This window comes from Bombyx mandarina, chromosome 24 (assembly GCF_030267445.1).
Source record: "Bombyx mandarina strain Sakado chromosome 24, ASM3026744v2".
NCBI lineage: Eukaryota > Metazoa > Arthropoda > Insecta > Lepidoptera > Bombycidae > Bombyx > Bombyx mandarina.
Genome location: NC_143230.1, coordinates 2,303,387 through 2,320,255, shown reverse-complemented (window position 1 = coordinate 2,320,255; position 16,869 = coordinate 2,303,387). Strand labels below are relative to the sequence as shown.

Below are 16,869 nucleotides of genomic sequence, written 5' to 3'. Positions count from 1 at the left end.
AATTTTGCAGGTTTGATTTTTATTACTCGATATTATTCCTTCGCCGTGGAAGTCAATCATGAACATTTGTTGAGTACGTATTTCCTTAGATAGCGGTATACGACAAGTATTACTCAAAATAAACAGAACAAAACAAAATAAATCGTATACAAAATCATTAATTATAAACTTTTAATCATCTTTTTTAAACTCAAGCACTTATATTGCGGTCGTTAAGTGCTTATCTTATCAATGAAAAGTTTAACGTGTAATGGATAGTAGTCGATTAATCTGAATCATTCAAGGTCATCATGAGTCATATAATCATTATACAATGAAATCGAATGAAATGAATTAAAACTTTTAGCAAAGCACTGTTCTTGCTAGGACTAGTGTTGGCAACTCAATTAAACCCGACTCCTGTGAGCTTGCTTATTAAGCCGGGATAAACTGGAATAGGTTCTCGTGGCTACCAGCGATTGAAACACAATGATCTGTTATTACCTACTAGCGGCCCGCTCCGGCTCCGCTCGGGACTTTAACAAAAATTTCAACGATATTTGGCTTTGTTTTATTTTGTTAAATAAAAGAACACTTATTGCGGCATAACTATAATAGTTAGACATATGCTGTCGCGACACTTTTTGTAAATAATAATGTGTTCTACAAAGTCGTAGTACATTATTTTATTCTATCATCAATAGTTTTCGCATAGCACGCGATGTAAAGAATATTTTAGGTAATTTTTTACACCTTGGGTTACATTATTGGAGTTTTAGTAAAGATCCCTAATTTTTTTCAAAAAAGATTATAGCCTATGTCACTCGGAAATAGTGTAGCTTCCAAGCAGTGAAAGAATTTTTCAAATCGGTTCAATAGTTTCGGAGCCCATTCAATAAAACAAACAAATCTTTCCTCTTTATAGTATTAGCATAGATTAGTATTTATCAAAAATGGAATTCACAAAATAAGCACAGGAAATAATACTATAACCGAAGTTAATGATCAAATTAATTATTTAATTTACTCGTGATGACTATGGCATCATACAGAAGAATTGAAAATTACCCTAAACATACGATCTTATGTTAAACGCGTTTCTCGCCTTAGTGACGCGAGAATCAGTCACAGATTTTTTTCATAATACATTTGAAAGACGAAGCATGTTGCTGTTATCTTTATTTCTGTAATCTGACGAATCATGTTGCGGATAATAACATGTACTTTTAGGTTAGGAATATTCTGTTCTTTTTCAAGTGAAAACTTCTTTAGAATCGTTGTGATTTCAAACCGGATGCAACGGAAAAAACGACAGGTAAGAGACACAAATACAAAAATGTGTAGGATGAAGCCAGCAAAGAATGAGACAGAAATATACATACTATTTAATACAGCGCCATCTGTGAGATTTTTTAATACTAACGTGTGTATGAAAGCTCTTGTAGTGAATTTTAATTTAGGATTATACGTGAAATTAAAATATCAATTCACAGAGGGCGCTACCTTACAATTATTTACTAATGACAAAATTTTACATATACTTAAGACGTTTAGGATAATTGTATTTTAATTTTGGAAGGTTTCACTTCTACCACGTGTGAATTGCACACATTTTGTTTTTTTTTTTATATGTAGTAAATAAATTAACTCTAAAAAAATACATTTGAAAATGTAATCAGTTATAATCAAAAGGTGACAGACTTTTTGTTTAGCAAACTAACTGTGATAAAATATAAAATAACTATCAGTATCTATGTCAGTCTCTGATACACCCATAAGACACAGAGAATCCTGATTTGGGGCCGTGTGATCGTGTGTGATTTGTTCCGAGATAGAAAAATTTAAATATGAATTCATCGTGGCCTAACGGATAAGACGTCCGGTGCATTCGTGTTGAGCGATGCGCCGGTGTTCGAATCTCAGGCGGGTTACCAATTTTTCTAATGAAATACGTACTCAAAAAATGTTCACGATTGACTTCCACGGTGAAGGAATAACATCGTGTAATAAAAATTAAAACCCGCAAAATTATAATTTGCGTAATTACTGGTGGTAGGACCTCTTGTGAGTCCGCGCGGGTGGGTACCACCACCCTGCCTATTTCTGCCGTGAACCAGTAATGCGTTTCGGTTTGAAGGGTGGGGCAGCCGTTGTAACTATACTTGAGACCTTAGAACTTATATCTCAAGGTGGGTGGCGCATTTACGTCGTAAATGTCTATGGGCTCCAGTAACCACTTAACACCAGGTGGACTGTGAGCTCGTCCACTCATCTAGCAATAAAAAAAAATAATTAAAATTTCGTCCTTTTTTTTGTATTTTTCTTTCGAAGTATTCTTAGAAAAGATATATAAAAGATAAAGTACATTATCCCTCTTTCTTGGATCTCGTCAACTGCAATTTTACCGAGAATGCAAAATAAAAGATAACCTCTATCGGCCACGCTCGTTACGATATAAAATGTGCATCACGAGAAACGTGCAATTTCTCGGAATCGATTCCCTATTCAGCTTAAAGTTTATCCTTGTTGTTGAGTGGCATTCGGAGTTCGTAAGCGTCCCGACGGGAATGACCCGTTTCATGGATGCATTGCAGCAGTTTGCAAAAATTTAATTTCTCGCTTACGACACAAGACCTGGTGGTGGTAGGACCTCTTGTGAGTCCGCACGGGTAAGTACCACCACCCCGCCTATTTCTGCCGTGAAGCAGTGATGCGTTTCGGTTTGAAGGGTGGGGGTAGCCGTTGTATACTAAGAGACCTTAAAACTTATATCTCAAGGTGGGTGGTGCATTTACGTTGCAGATGTCTATGGGCTCCAGGTGGTCTGTGAGCTCGTCCACTCATCTAAGTAATAAAAAAAAACAAACAAGGTCAGCGGCGGGTGTCTCGTTCTGAAATTTTAATGGCCGTCTGGTGTAGTGGTAAGTGACATGGTCACTACACAAGCGGGTCGCGGGTTCGAATCCCGCCAAGGGAAGATATTTGTATGATAAATATAAATGTCTTTTCCAGGGTTATGGATGTATATTAAACGTTAAATATATGTATGTGTATAATAAAAATCTTACATTTATATCCGTTATCTGGTACCTGTAACACAAGTTCTTTACGAACTTATCACGGGACCAGTTAACGTGGCGTGATTGTTAGTAAAAAATACTTATATTAAACCAAGAGCCTTAGGCTTCGGTTAATAAAGCACCCGTCCCATCAGACGTATAAACAAGCCAAAATAAGCCGCGAAGTTCCCGTCAAATCCTTAATTTAATAATATATTTTTATTGTAAAATTTTACTGTGTAGTTAGGCCACTTAGTTTCTCGCCGGCTCTTCTCATTGGATCGCGATTCCGGTGGTAGATTCAGCGAAGCACCCCTCTTACTATATCTAGTGCTAGCATATTCTGTTAGGTTGAGCCCGTGAGCTCATATGCCGGTCCGTGAGTAGCTTGCTATGGGGCAATGCGGCCGATGTAGAAATGATATTTATTCTGCAGAAAAGAGCTATACGTGCTATTTATAACATGCACTCAAGGGAATCCCTGAGGGAAAAATTTAAAGAAATTAAAGTTCTCACTATGCCATACCAGTACATTTTTGAAAATTTGATGTATGTTCGTAAACATATTGAGGAGTTTCCTAATAAGTCGGACATACATAATAGAAATACTAGGAATAAACACAAGCTTGTTGTGCCGATGAGTAGGTTACATAAGATACGAAATTCATTCGGGTGTTTGTCTGTGCGCCTGTACAACAAAATCCCACAAGATGTTCAGAACCTACATATACATAGGTTTAAGAAAACTATTAAAGAACATCTGTGCAATAAAGCTTACTATAAAGTCAGATTATATGATTACCACAGAGAAGTTCCTAAAATTACCAACATCAAAGTTCTTGCTACAAAACGCACTCCTATAATCCCGACGCCCTCAGTTAGGACGGCTTTTGCTCGTCGTTTTAGCTCCTACATGAAACCTTACTTATATAACAGACTCAATAAAAAATACAAAATTCTTAACCTAAATTACGAAGAAGTTAAAAGAAAGTTAATAAAAGAACTGCTTAATTGGTCCTACTCTTTTTCGGAGGACTTTCTGAAATGCATTAAGTAACCCTAAACACGTACTTATGGTAAAAATCATTACACCTGTTCCTTTTCTTTTATATATATGTGTATCTGTATGTATATACATGTATATGTGTGGGTGTGTATATATATATGTATAATGTTGCGCTTAACTATTTTGATTTACTTGTATATTCAGCACCGTTATTACTAGTTTTAAGATACTCCTGTAAAAAAAAACTCTCCACGAGACAGGCAGTGCCTAGTGTGGAGAGTTTTTAGCAAACTGTTATGTGTAAATGTATCAAGGTTAATAAATAAATTATTATTATTATTAATGATTATCTAGAAGATTGCACAAAGTGGGAATGAGTTGCTCGCTCCGGGCATTTCAATATTGTAGTAATTGTTACGTTATAATACTCATTGTAAAAAGTTCATATTTAAAAAAATATATCTAATATTAAAAAATAAATAAATAATAATTTCATATTAAAAAAAAAAAAAGACATTCCCGCTGAGTTTCTTGCCAATTCTTTTTAGGACGGAGGCTAGTTCTTGTGAATTGGCGGTAGTTCTTTTGACGTTCAACAAGTATGTAGGTACTTTCATTTATGTTGAATAAAATTTTTTTGATTTGATTTGATTTGATTTGATCCCTAAGTCTGCCAGGGTTCAGGTAGAGAAAAAGAAAACATATTCAACTAACTTTGCTAGCTATGTTTGAAGTGTGGTATTTTTAATATGCTTTATTAGCTTCAGACGTACTTATGTATGTTATTAGGTATGTATGTATGTAACGGAATCTTTGAACATGATTTTGACCCCCTTCAAAACGTCGGATTAACTCGAAATTTAGTATACTTATTAAGGACCGATGATAATTTAATATTAAAAAAAATTTTAAAAATTGAAAACATTAGCTAAAAATTGAAAAATAAATAATAGTTTAAAAAAACTAACATATAACTATAACAAATATATAACAATTTAATATATAAAAATTTTTTATTTTTTTATAACTATTTTTAATTCAAATTTGTTTTCTATTTTTTAGTTGGATTTTCTATAAAAGCGTATTTTGATAGTTTTTTAAACTATTATATATTTTAAAGTAGGCTACGCAAAATTATATCCTAATAGTGATTGAGCATTCGACGGAAATGGCGTACCACATCCGACTCTGGAACGAACTTCCCTCCACAGTGGTTCATGAGCGCTACGGCATATCCTTGAAGTTCACAAGTTCTTTCCAGTTCGAATGAAAGTCTTTTCACTTCACAATAGTTTATATAAATATTATAATAAATCAAAAATGAAAATTTTCGGGTGCACAAAAATAAAACTTAAATATGAGATCGCGTGATATTGAGACGTGGTGGCCGAGTTGAAATTGTGCGTGCGTTCGCCGTCAGATCGTGGCTCGACTAGTCGCTGCGACCGAGCGCAAGCGATTTTGTATTTTACAATACGAGTACTGAGTAGGTATCGTTCCTACACTACTCCCCCGCTGAGACCGAAGGTTATTGAGGTCGATAGTAGTCTGGAAAGTGAACGGTCCGGCCTGATCTCGTCTTCATTGAAGGGGTTGGATCAACTGCAGGTGGAATAGTGCTGATGTTGGTGTTCCCCGTTTTGGCATCCTCTTTGGCCATGTGTGCTGCTTTCAGGCGGTCAATGGAAACAGTCGTTTCTCTTTCGTTTGTAAGAATTTTAAAAGTTTTGTTTCGTCTTTCAATGACTTTATAGGGGCCAGTGTATGGAGCTTCCAGTGAACGCCTGACTTCATCTTGCCGGAGAAACACGTACTCTGCCGTTGCCAGGTCTTTTGGTATGTAGAATGTTTTCTGACCGTGTCTACTTGCAGGTTCTGGAGACAGCTTTGCCATTTGGAGTCTGAGTCGCGATGCGAAGTCGGTTATGTCGAGTGCTGGTATGGCGTTGGATGGTACGAAGAATTCGCCTGGCAGTCGTAAGGGTTCCCCGTAAACCAGCTCCGCTGCTGAAGCTTTGATGTCTTCCTTCCATGCGCTGCGGATCCCCAGGAGTACGAGAGGTAGAACTTCCGTCCAACTGGAGTTCTGGTGACATCTAATGGCCGCCTTTAACTGTCGATGGAGCCGCTCCACCATCCCATTGCAGGCGGGGTGATAGGCTGTGGTAGGACGATGCTGTGTACCCAGAATGTTTGTGACGCTGCGGAAGAGCTCGCATTGAAACTGACGTCCTCTGTCCGTCGTGACGCGATGTGGGCAGCCGAAGCGGGACACCCAGCCAGCGACGAAGGCGCGGGCACATGCTTCCGCCGTGATGTCTTCGAGAGGGTATGCCTCAGGCCAACGAGTAAAACGGTCGATGACCGTGAGGCAGAACCTAAAGCCACCTGAAATCGGTAATGGTCCCACGATGTCCATATGGACATGAGAAAAGCGTTGGGAAGGAACAGGAAAAGTAGAAGTGGGTGATTGGGTATGGCGGTGGACTTTGTTTTTCTGACAATCTGTGCATTCACTGACCCACTGTCTGCAATCTTTCTGTGCTCAGGGCCAGATAAACCTCCTCGTAACCATTCTTGCAGTGGCTTTTGCACCTGGATGGCTCAGTTTATGAAGCGCGTCAAAAATAGGTTTCCTGAAAGTTACTGTCATATATGGTCGTGGATTTGGTGTGGAAATATCGCAGTAAATTTCCTTGTCGGAGTCTGATATTTTAATTTTCTTCAGATCTAGTGCTGAACCTTTCTGTAGCAGCTGTTGTAATTCTAGATCCGAGTCTTGTGATGCTGCGAGTGCGGTGTAGTCTATAATGCGACTAATTTCCTCTATGCGGGAGAACGCGTCAGCTACAACATTTTGGCTTCCTTGGATATACTGGATATCCGTTGTAAATTGGGATATATAGTCCAGATACCGAAATTGCCTTGGAGAGCATTTTTCACGATTATGTGAGAAAGCAAATGACAGGGGCTTATGATCCGTAAAAACTGTGAATGGTCTTGCTTCTACCATATGGCGAAAATGGCGTATTGCGTTGTATATAGCCAGCAGCTCACGATCATATGGGCTATACTTCTTTTCTGCAGAAGAGAGGCGTCGTGAAAAAAACCCCAGTGGCTTCCAACTATCTTTACACTTTTGGTGAAGGGCGGCTCCCATGGACGTATCGGACGCGTCTGTGAATATGGCCAACTGTGCAGCAGGTCCTGGATGTGCGAGCATCACTGCTTCGGAAAGACTTTTCTTGCAGCTATTGAAAGCTTCCTGTTGTTCAGGAGTCATTGTAATGCTCTGTGTTCCCTTCGTTTTAGGTCCAGCTAGTATGTCGTTTAATGGACTTTGAAATTTGGCCGCATTAGGTACAAATCGACGGTAAAAATTGTACATTCCTAAAAATCGGCGAAGTTCTTTTACTGTTGTCGGTGGTGGGTAGTTCATGATTGTCTGCACTTTTTCTGGTAGCGGCTTAATGCCTTCTGCGCTTACCTCATGGCCCAGGAAGGTAATACAAGCCTTACCAAATTCACACTTGTTAGTGTTAATGAGCATGCCATATTCTGCTAAGCACTGGAACAGCTGTCGAAGGTGTTGGAGGTGGGAGGTATCATCTGGAGAAGCAAGTAAAATATCATCTAAGAACCCGTAACAAAATGGCAGATCCTTAAGCATTTCGTCTACGAATCTTTGAAAGGTCTGTGCCGCGTTTCGCAGTCCGAAGGTCATATATGGGAATTCAAATAATCCGAACGGTGTAGTTATTGCTGCCTTTGGGATATCGGCCTTGTGAATCGGTATCTGATGGTAAGCTTTAACTAAGTCAATTTTTGAGTAGACTTTCGTCCCTGCTAGTTGCTGCGAGAAGTCTTGGATGTGGCGGATTGGATATTTGTCCGGGATTGTACGCGCGTTCAGTGCCCGATAGTCCCCGCAAGGTCGCCAGCCGTTGTCTTTTTTGGGGGCGAGGTGCAGCGGTGATGCCCACGAACTCTCGGACCTACGCGCCGTACCGTTCGCCAGCATTTCGTTGAACTCCTGCTTCGCAATCTTTAGTCGGTCAGGTGGAAGTCTTCTCGGTCGACTGGAAACGGGAGGACCTGGTGTCGTGCGGATGTGGTGCTCTGTTCCGTGTTTGATTTCTCGTTGGGTTCCAGCTGGACGTGTAATTGCAGGATATTCACGCAATAGCTGGTGATATATGGAGTCGCCAGATATCACTTTAATTGATGCAATGTCATTTGCCTCTTTTTCTGGTGTAGCTGTAGCACAGAGAGATGTCAACCCGTCGACCAGGCGGTGGTTCCTCACGTCTACGAGCAAATCATAAAAACGGAGGAAATCAGCACCAATTATTGGTTTAGAAACATCGGCCACCACGAAACGCCATCTGTAGGCGCGGCGTAGACCAATGTTGAGTTGTAAGTGGATCCAACCGTAAGTAGCGATCGGAGAACCATTTGCAGCATAGAGTTGGTAGTCGGTTTTAGTACGAGGTTGACTCAGCGCAGATCTTGGATACACACAAAGGTCAGATCCTGTATCGACGAGAAATGACAACTTGCTGTTTCTATCCGTAATGAATAAGCGGCCTGGCTTAGATGGGCAGCCGTTAGCCGCTACCTCTGGCTGCCGGGTGCGTTTCCCGAAGTCGCGTTGAATTTGCAAGGTGTTGTACATCGTGTGGCTTTACCACCAAATCGGTTGTGGTACCAACAGTAGCTTATATTCCAATCTCCGGATCGTGAGCGAGAGCGAGAGCGATGATTCTCTTGAGACTGGCTTCGCTGATTACGCCGATGCCAACTTGGACTGCGAGACAGCCGTGCCTTCAATGATGCCACTTCTTTAGTTAATGCTTCAACTTGTTTTGCCATGTTGTTTATAATACTACTGCCATCAGCTGCTGCTATCACAGGTGCAACCGGTATCGGAACGATTTCATAAATTCGATCTGCTAGGTCTGCAACAGTCTCGAGTGGTACATCCGTTTGTGACGCTATTACGGTTTGAATATTGTGTGGCAGACGGCTCGACCATAGCGTGCGTAGGAACGAATCAGGTACGTTAGGTCCTGCTAATGTTTGTAAATGTCGCAGGAATTGCGAGGGCTTTCGATCTCCTAATTCTTCGTGCATTAATAACTGTTTGACTTTTTGTTCTTGTGACGCCGACAATCTTTTTGTCAGTTCAGTTTTTAATTTTATGTATTTATTTTCAGCTGGTGGGGAAATAATAATATCTTTTACCTCCGCTGCATATTGCTGGTCGAGTTGTGCGACAACATGGTAGAATTTCGTCGCATCTGATGTGATGCCGGAGATTAAAAATTGACCCTCAACCTGAGCAAACCACAATCCGGGCTCCTCGGGCCAAAATGGCGGTATTTTCACTCCAACTTTGTAGATTCCTACGGTTTCACCCATGCCTCCTTCTGTACGATCTCCAGAAGTGTCTCTGCTTCCCGATGGAAGTTGTCCCTTCTCACGACTCATCTTCTATCAGATCACGTCGGGGTCACCAATTGAAGTTCACAAGTTCTTTCCAGTTCGAATGAAAGTCTTTTCACTTCACAATAGTTTATATAAATATTATAATAAATCAAAAATGAAAATTTTCGGGTGCACAAAAATAAAACTTAAATATGAGATCGCGTGATATTGAGACGTGGTGGCCGAGTTGAAATTGTGCGTGCGTTCGCCGTCAGATCGTGGCTCGACTAGTCGCTGCGACCGAGCGCAAGCGATTTTGTATTTTACAATACGAGTACTGAGTAGGTATCGTTCCTACATCCTCAAACCTGAGCGCAAGGCAGCGGCTTCATCTTGGCCCTGACATTGGCGATTTTTTTTTTTTTATTGCTTAGATTGTTGGACGAGCTCACAGCTCACCTGATGTTAAGTGGTTACTGGAGCCCATAGACATCTACAACGTAGACGCGCCACCCACCTTGAGATACAAGTTCTAAAGTCTCAGTATAGTTACAACGGCTGCCCCACCCTTCAAACCGAAACGCATTACTGCTTCACGACAGAAATAAGCAGGGCGGTGGTACCTATCCGCGCGGACTCACAAGTGGTCCTACCACCAGTAATTACGCAAATTATAATTTTGCGGGTTTGATTTTTATTACACGATGTTATTCCTTCACCGTGGAAGTGAATCGTGAACATTTGTTGAGTACATATTTCATTAGAAAAATTGGTACCCGTCTGCGGGATTCGAACACCGGTGCATCGCTTCAACACGAATGCACCGGACGTCTTATCCTTTAGGCCACGACGACTTCAAAATCTAGTCTATAATGATGTCTATAAGCCACTACCACACTTAGAAGCAGGGATTATTATGGAAGGTAGTAAATTGGCTGTGCCCCTGACAATGGTAACCAGTCACCATCAGTAGGGCGATATATTTAAAAATATAATATGAAAATGCTCGGAATTCAATAAAAATAACAATTTTGTTTTCTCTTTGATGTGTCCCCCGTCGGACGGATTCCTTTTGTTTGTTTTAAGTTTATTTTAATACAAAAGTTTAGGTCTTTTATTTATCGTTTGAGGCACTACGAAGTCTGCCGGGTCGGCTAGTATTTAAAAAAAAGACTTGCCCGCTGAGTTTCTTGCCAGTTCTTCTCTGGACGGAGGCTAGTTTTTGTGAATTGGCGGTAGTTCTTTTTGACGTTCAACAAGTATGTACTTTCATTTATGTTGAATAATTATTATTTGATTTGATTTGATATGCTCGTCTGCTTACAAGGACAATAAAACAAAGGTCGGTCGCCTTCGATAAAATTAAAAATCCCGACAATATTAATGCAATATATATAACTTATTCCGATTGTGTTCAGTTCTTTGAGGAGAATAATACTATAAATATATTTTTGACGTGCAGCCGTGTCGCAGACCCGTTGATTTATTTATACGGAGTTCCAAAGAAACGGAGTCTGCGGGACAAACCGCTGTGAATGACTATAAAGCGATATTCCAGATAATGTTTTCCTTATTGTATGTGGCACCTTTGTTGATATTGTACACGAAACTCAATTCGGTCCTAAGTTCCGTTGCTTAGCGACAGAATTAGTTGTCTATTAGCTTTTTACTAGCTTTTGCCCGCGACTCCGTCAGCGTGGAATAGTTACTTTGGCATAACGCTAAATTTCACCCCCCACTTCATTTACGTAGAAAGTGAAAATATTTTTGAATTATAGAATGTTAAGGACCTATTTAAACCCGTATTTTGAAACATTCTTTATTGGTGCTCCGCTTGTATTGGTCTTACCGTGATGTTATAGCCTATAACCACAGATAACCCGTTTTTTTTATCTTTATATAATATTTTACAACCTTGGGTTGTATTTATTGAGCTCCGTATGACTTGCTTGATAATGTTTTAAACATTAAACATTACTGGTTTAATAGTAAGGTGTTAAATTTTTTTTTGCTACAATAGAAAAAAAGCAAACAATGCCCAAACAAATGTCGACTTCTAAATCACAACACTATCGATACACGTGCAGATTTAGACAAAGACAACTATTGTAATTTACTATTGTAATTTACACCAGGCCTCAGCAGGTCGGATGGTAAGAGGCCGGATGGTTTGACTCTGATTCCTTGGGAGAAGGGACGCTGCTTGTTATGGGACGTAACCTGTAGCTGTACGTACGCGGCGTGTCATTTATCTGGGACCCGACAATGTGCGGGCTTTGCTGCTTAGGCGTCGGCTAAAACGAAGCATGCCAAGTACGATGCTCTGAAATCTACATACCTGTTTGTTCCAGTGGCAGTGGAAACGACGGGTGTGTGGAGTTCGGAGGCCAAAAAGTTTATTGCCGCAATTGGCCACCGCCTCAGAGGGCAACGCCACGATCCTCGGTCTGGGTCGTACCTGGTTCAGAGATTATCCATTGCCATACAGCGTGGCAATGCTGCTAGCGTAATGGGTACTTTCGGGCCGGGTGCGATCCGGAGTGGCTTGTTTGACTAGCCGATGCCTACGCGCGCATTGCTGTTAGCGTGGACCTATTTATCTTACTTATGACGACGCTTGCAGCTGAAAGTATGTTTTGTACTTGTTGACGAAGCATGTTGCTGATAACTTTATTTCTGTAATCTGACGAAGCATGTTGCGGATAATAATAACATGTACTTTTAGGTTAAGAATATTGTGTTCTTTTTTTTTATAATAAATTTAAATGTACTTTAATTTTATAAAATTAAACTATAATGAATAAATTGTTATAAAATTTACATGATGAGTGAAAGGGACATTTCAAAAATACATCAACGGGTGTTATTGATATTATTACTTTTCACATTTCTCTCACCAGTATAAGTTGAACTCTGGTTTATTTGAATTACGTTAATGTAATAAAAGTACAGACAAGTAACAGTAGTTACCGATGAAATGTTATGCCATCTTTATGATAACCAGATGTCTTAGATGACTTGCCACACCATTTTATTGCCCAGGAAGCCATTTATAATATTATCTGAATTTAAAACTATCTTTAAATATTGGCAAGAACTCGGCGTGCTTACGGGTCTTAAAACTTGGTCAACACTGATGTCGTGATTCTTAGCGTCACTTCATATACTAGCTAAATCACTAATGTGCTGTGAACATTTGTGGCCCTGTATGCGGAATCTATTGGGGGTTATCTGTGCCTATAACGTTCCTTAATAAAGGGGCTATCTAACACTGAAAGAATTTTTCAAATCGGACCAGTAGTTCCCGAGATTAGTGCGTTCAAACAAACTCTTCAGCTTTATAACATAACTAGCTGTACCCGTCCGCTTCGCTGGGCATTTAAAATTAACATTATTATTTCTCACCCCCACAAAGATTCTCATCATTAACGCCCCCGTAACTGGTGTAGGGAGTCCAACACTCATATAACTTCTAGTCTTCACGGTGTGTAGGGGGACCGGCAACTTATTTTTCTCTAATTACTCGTTGGTAGCCTTAGAGGCTATTTCCAGCTACGTGCGGACGGGTAAGTCAGCTCACGGGCTCAACCTGATAGAATTTGCTAACACTGGCCCTAGCAAGAGCAGTGCTTCGCAGAATCTACCACCGGATCGTAAACGCGACCCACTGAGTTACATTAATACGTACATTTTCAATATATTACTGGTGGTAGGACCTCTTGTGAGTCCGCACGGGTAGGTATCATCGCCCCGCCTATTTCTGCCGTGAAGCAGTAATGCGTTTCGGTTTGAAGGGTGGAGCAGCCGTTGTAACTATACTGAGACCTTAGAACTTATATCTCAAGGTGGGTGGCGCATTTACGTTGTAGATGTCTATGGGCTCCAGTAACCACTTAATATCAGGTGGGCTGTGAGCTCGTCCAACCATCTAAGCAATAAAAAAATAATAAAAAAAACATTACAGTTTTCGTAGGCACGGACTAACGTCTATTTTTCTATGAAATTAATGATATGCTTAGTTTAAAATCTTAAAACTTATTTTAGTCTTAACGGTTCTCGTAATCCGAAGGACTTATTTTATGCCTTTGATATTCATCAATATTTGAATATTATACTAACTACTCCTTTTTTTGCTTAATATATTATGTTTAGGTAGGGAAATAGTATATTTATAAGAAAATAGGCGGTACAATGCTCAAATGTCGCCGAAAAAAACACCTCAGTTGTGTGTAATCGCGAAAAATGTATCCAAAACGTCGGAAATACTCATAGCGTAATAACAGTAGTTTTATTTGCGAAAGATCAAGGGTATGTTATTAGGATATTTTTAATATATTTTATTTAATACTAGCTGACCCGGCAGACTTTGTAGTGCCTCAATCGATAAATAAAAGACCTAAGCTTTTGTATAAAATAAACTTAAAACAAACAAAAGGAATCCGTTGAAAGGAAAAACAAAATTGTTTTTATATAATTCCGAGCATTTGCATATTTTTTCAAACTTTTAAACCTTTTCTGGACTTCCACGAATAATTCAAGACCAAAATTAGCCAAATCGGTCCAACCGTTCTCGAGTTTTAGCGGGACAAACGAACAGCAATTCATTTTTATATAATACTTTGAATGCCATCTGTGTTGTTTAAGACAGATTTAGTTATAGCTGTTTCAATTGCCCGCGTGGTCAAGGCAAAATGCAGTGTAGTAATATCTTGGGAATGGGAGATGTTTTTTTCGGGATAAAAGATAGCCTATATATCACCCTGCCGTCGTTAAGTGGGTGGGCCACAAAAAAAAAATTTGTCAACCTGCCGACCTCAAACTATCAACACTTTAAAAAACAAATTAATCCGTTGTTTCGTGTCAACGGAGATAAGGAAAAATAATACATATGCTCAACTAAACAGAGACACTTTTACATTTATAATATACGATACTTTGTATGCGAATACATATTTTTGAAGGCACAATATGCTCCAGGCCTTAAGCTCATTAAGGATTATTCATCTGTGATTTTTTTTTATATTGCATAGATGGGTGGACGAGCTCACAGCCTGCAGGTGGTAGGACCTCTTGTGAGCCCACACGGGTAGGTACCACCGCCTTGCCTATTTCTGCCGTGAAGCAGTAATGCGTTTCGGTTCGAAGTGTGGGGTAGCCGTTGTAACTATACTGAGACTTTAGAACTTATATCTCGAGGTGGGTGGCGCATTTACGTTGTAGATGTCTATGGGCTCCAGTAACCACTTAACATCAGGTGGGCTGTGGGCTGTGGGCTGTGGGCTTGGCATTTTAACGTAAACGCACCTAATAACGACCCCCCAAAATCGGCACCCATTACCGCCCGTTTTATAAAATCATAGTTTTGAGCTATTGTATTAAGCTTAGACCAGTGGTTGCTTTAAAGAAAATATAGATGTATTTGTATTGCAAATATACATAACATCCTTTTGTGCCTAAACCAGTAAATTAAAGAATAATAGCCTAGTTCGTCGTTGGAGTACGGAGACAGCAAGCTTATACAACAAGTATAAATCGCTCATTTAATTACTTTGCATTAATTACCTAGTGCAATGTTTTTCTTTTTATAATCCTGTAATCGATTAATTAAATCGATCATACCGTTATACCGACAAAAACTAACTTTCTCATTTTTCTCCGGTCCCAGAAAGAGGATTGAGGTGATTTTTTATATTCTTATATAAAAAAATATGACAAATTTTTTAGACTACATTCCAGGTTATTACATTTCTGGCCCATGATTTTCCGTCTCCTTTTATATACTAAGTCGGTCTCGGCTACGTAATTATTCGTTTTTAGTAAAAAATATAATCGTTAAGCATTCTAATGTAGTTTAAATGTTTTTTGATGTCTTCGTAATCTATACTTAATACTTATACTTATACTTATATACTTATACTTATAATATTATAAAGAGGAAAGATTTGTTTGTTTGTTTGTTTCGAATAGGCTCCTAAACTACTGGACCGATTTGAAAAATTCTTTTGCCATTAGAAGCCGACATTGTCCCTGATGAACATAGGCTACTTTTTTGAATTAATTTTTTATTTTTTTGGTTTCATGTGTGTTTTAATGTTTCCGAAGCGAAGCGAGGGCGGGTCGCTAGTACTTTAATAAACACAAATAACAAGTAATTTCCATGAGATACAGCCTAAATTTGTCTAAAATTCAATATTTAAAAGTAGCGGTAATAGGAACAATTATCACTTATTTTATTTCTATTACCGACCTATCGCTATTTGGTTTTAGATGAATATTTTTGTTACTATGTTTTCCATTATGATATATGAATTAATAAGTAATGGGCTATAGTAATTCGGTTGGTTAGTATGTCAAGTTGTATATGAGCTATTAACGCCATATGCAGACTTCGTAGTGCCTCAATGATGATAATGAGTATATCGGAGGAAGTGTGAAAGTGGCCCCGGTAAACAACAAATTAAGGAGCGGACGGTTAGCGTGGTATGGACATGTGATGCGTAGAGAGAAGATGCATGTGACTAGGAGATGTATGGAAATGGTAGTGCAAGGTAGAGAGGGAAGAGGTCGACCGAAGAAGACATGGATGGAGTGTGTGAATGACGATCTGAGAGAGAGAGGAGTGAGTGTTGAGATGACGGCTAATAGAAGAGAATGGAAGAGAAACATTAGCTGTGCCGACCCCACCTAGTGGGATAAGGTGGAGAAAAAGAAGAACGTCATATAATTAGAAGTACAAATAGTTGTACAAATCAGCAGTTTTCTTAAGCATTTTTTTTTGTAAATGTACGAAGCTTAATTCTCAAATATTGTATTTTTTTAAGTTAAAATATCACTATTGTTAAATATTCATAGCTGATTCAGCTAGATTATCTCACAAATATCCTAAAACGCAATATGTTTACACCTTACATACACATTTTTATGGGTCGGTAAGTGGTAATATATCGATGGTCGGTAATATATATTACGGTTTCCTTTAATATTACCTAATACCGACATACCTGTACTTTTTCAGTTTTAAATGTTCTGTAGTCAAAAAGGAACACATATAGATTTTTCTTTATAGTTATAGTCCTTTCGTCTGTCTGTATGCCTAACTGTGTAAGTTAATAGTGTTTTTTTTTTGCTTATATGGGTGGACGAGTTCACGGCCCACCTGGTGTTGAGTGGTTACCGGAGCCCATAGATATCTACAACGCAAAAACCGCCACCCACCTTGAGACATGAGTTCTAAGGTCCCACTTGTAACAGTACAATGGCTGCCCCGCCCTTCAAACCGAAACGCATTACTGCTTCCCGGCAGAAATAGGCGGGGCGGTGGTACCTACCCGTGCGGACTCACAAGACGTCCTACCACAAGTGTGTTATTATATTTTATTAATTTTTAGTACTACGTAA

General features: G+C 39.3%; 1 protein-coding gene across 1 annotated transcript in view; it reads right to left on the bottom strand.

Moving 5' to 3' along the window:
- Positions 1-16,869, bottom strand: part of LOC114248096 (uncharacterized) — a 148,033-nt gene that overhangs the window by 16,364 nt on the left and 114,800 nt on the right. The window lies entirely within an intron of this gene.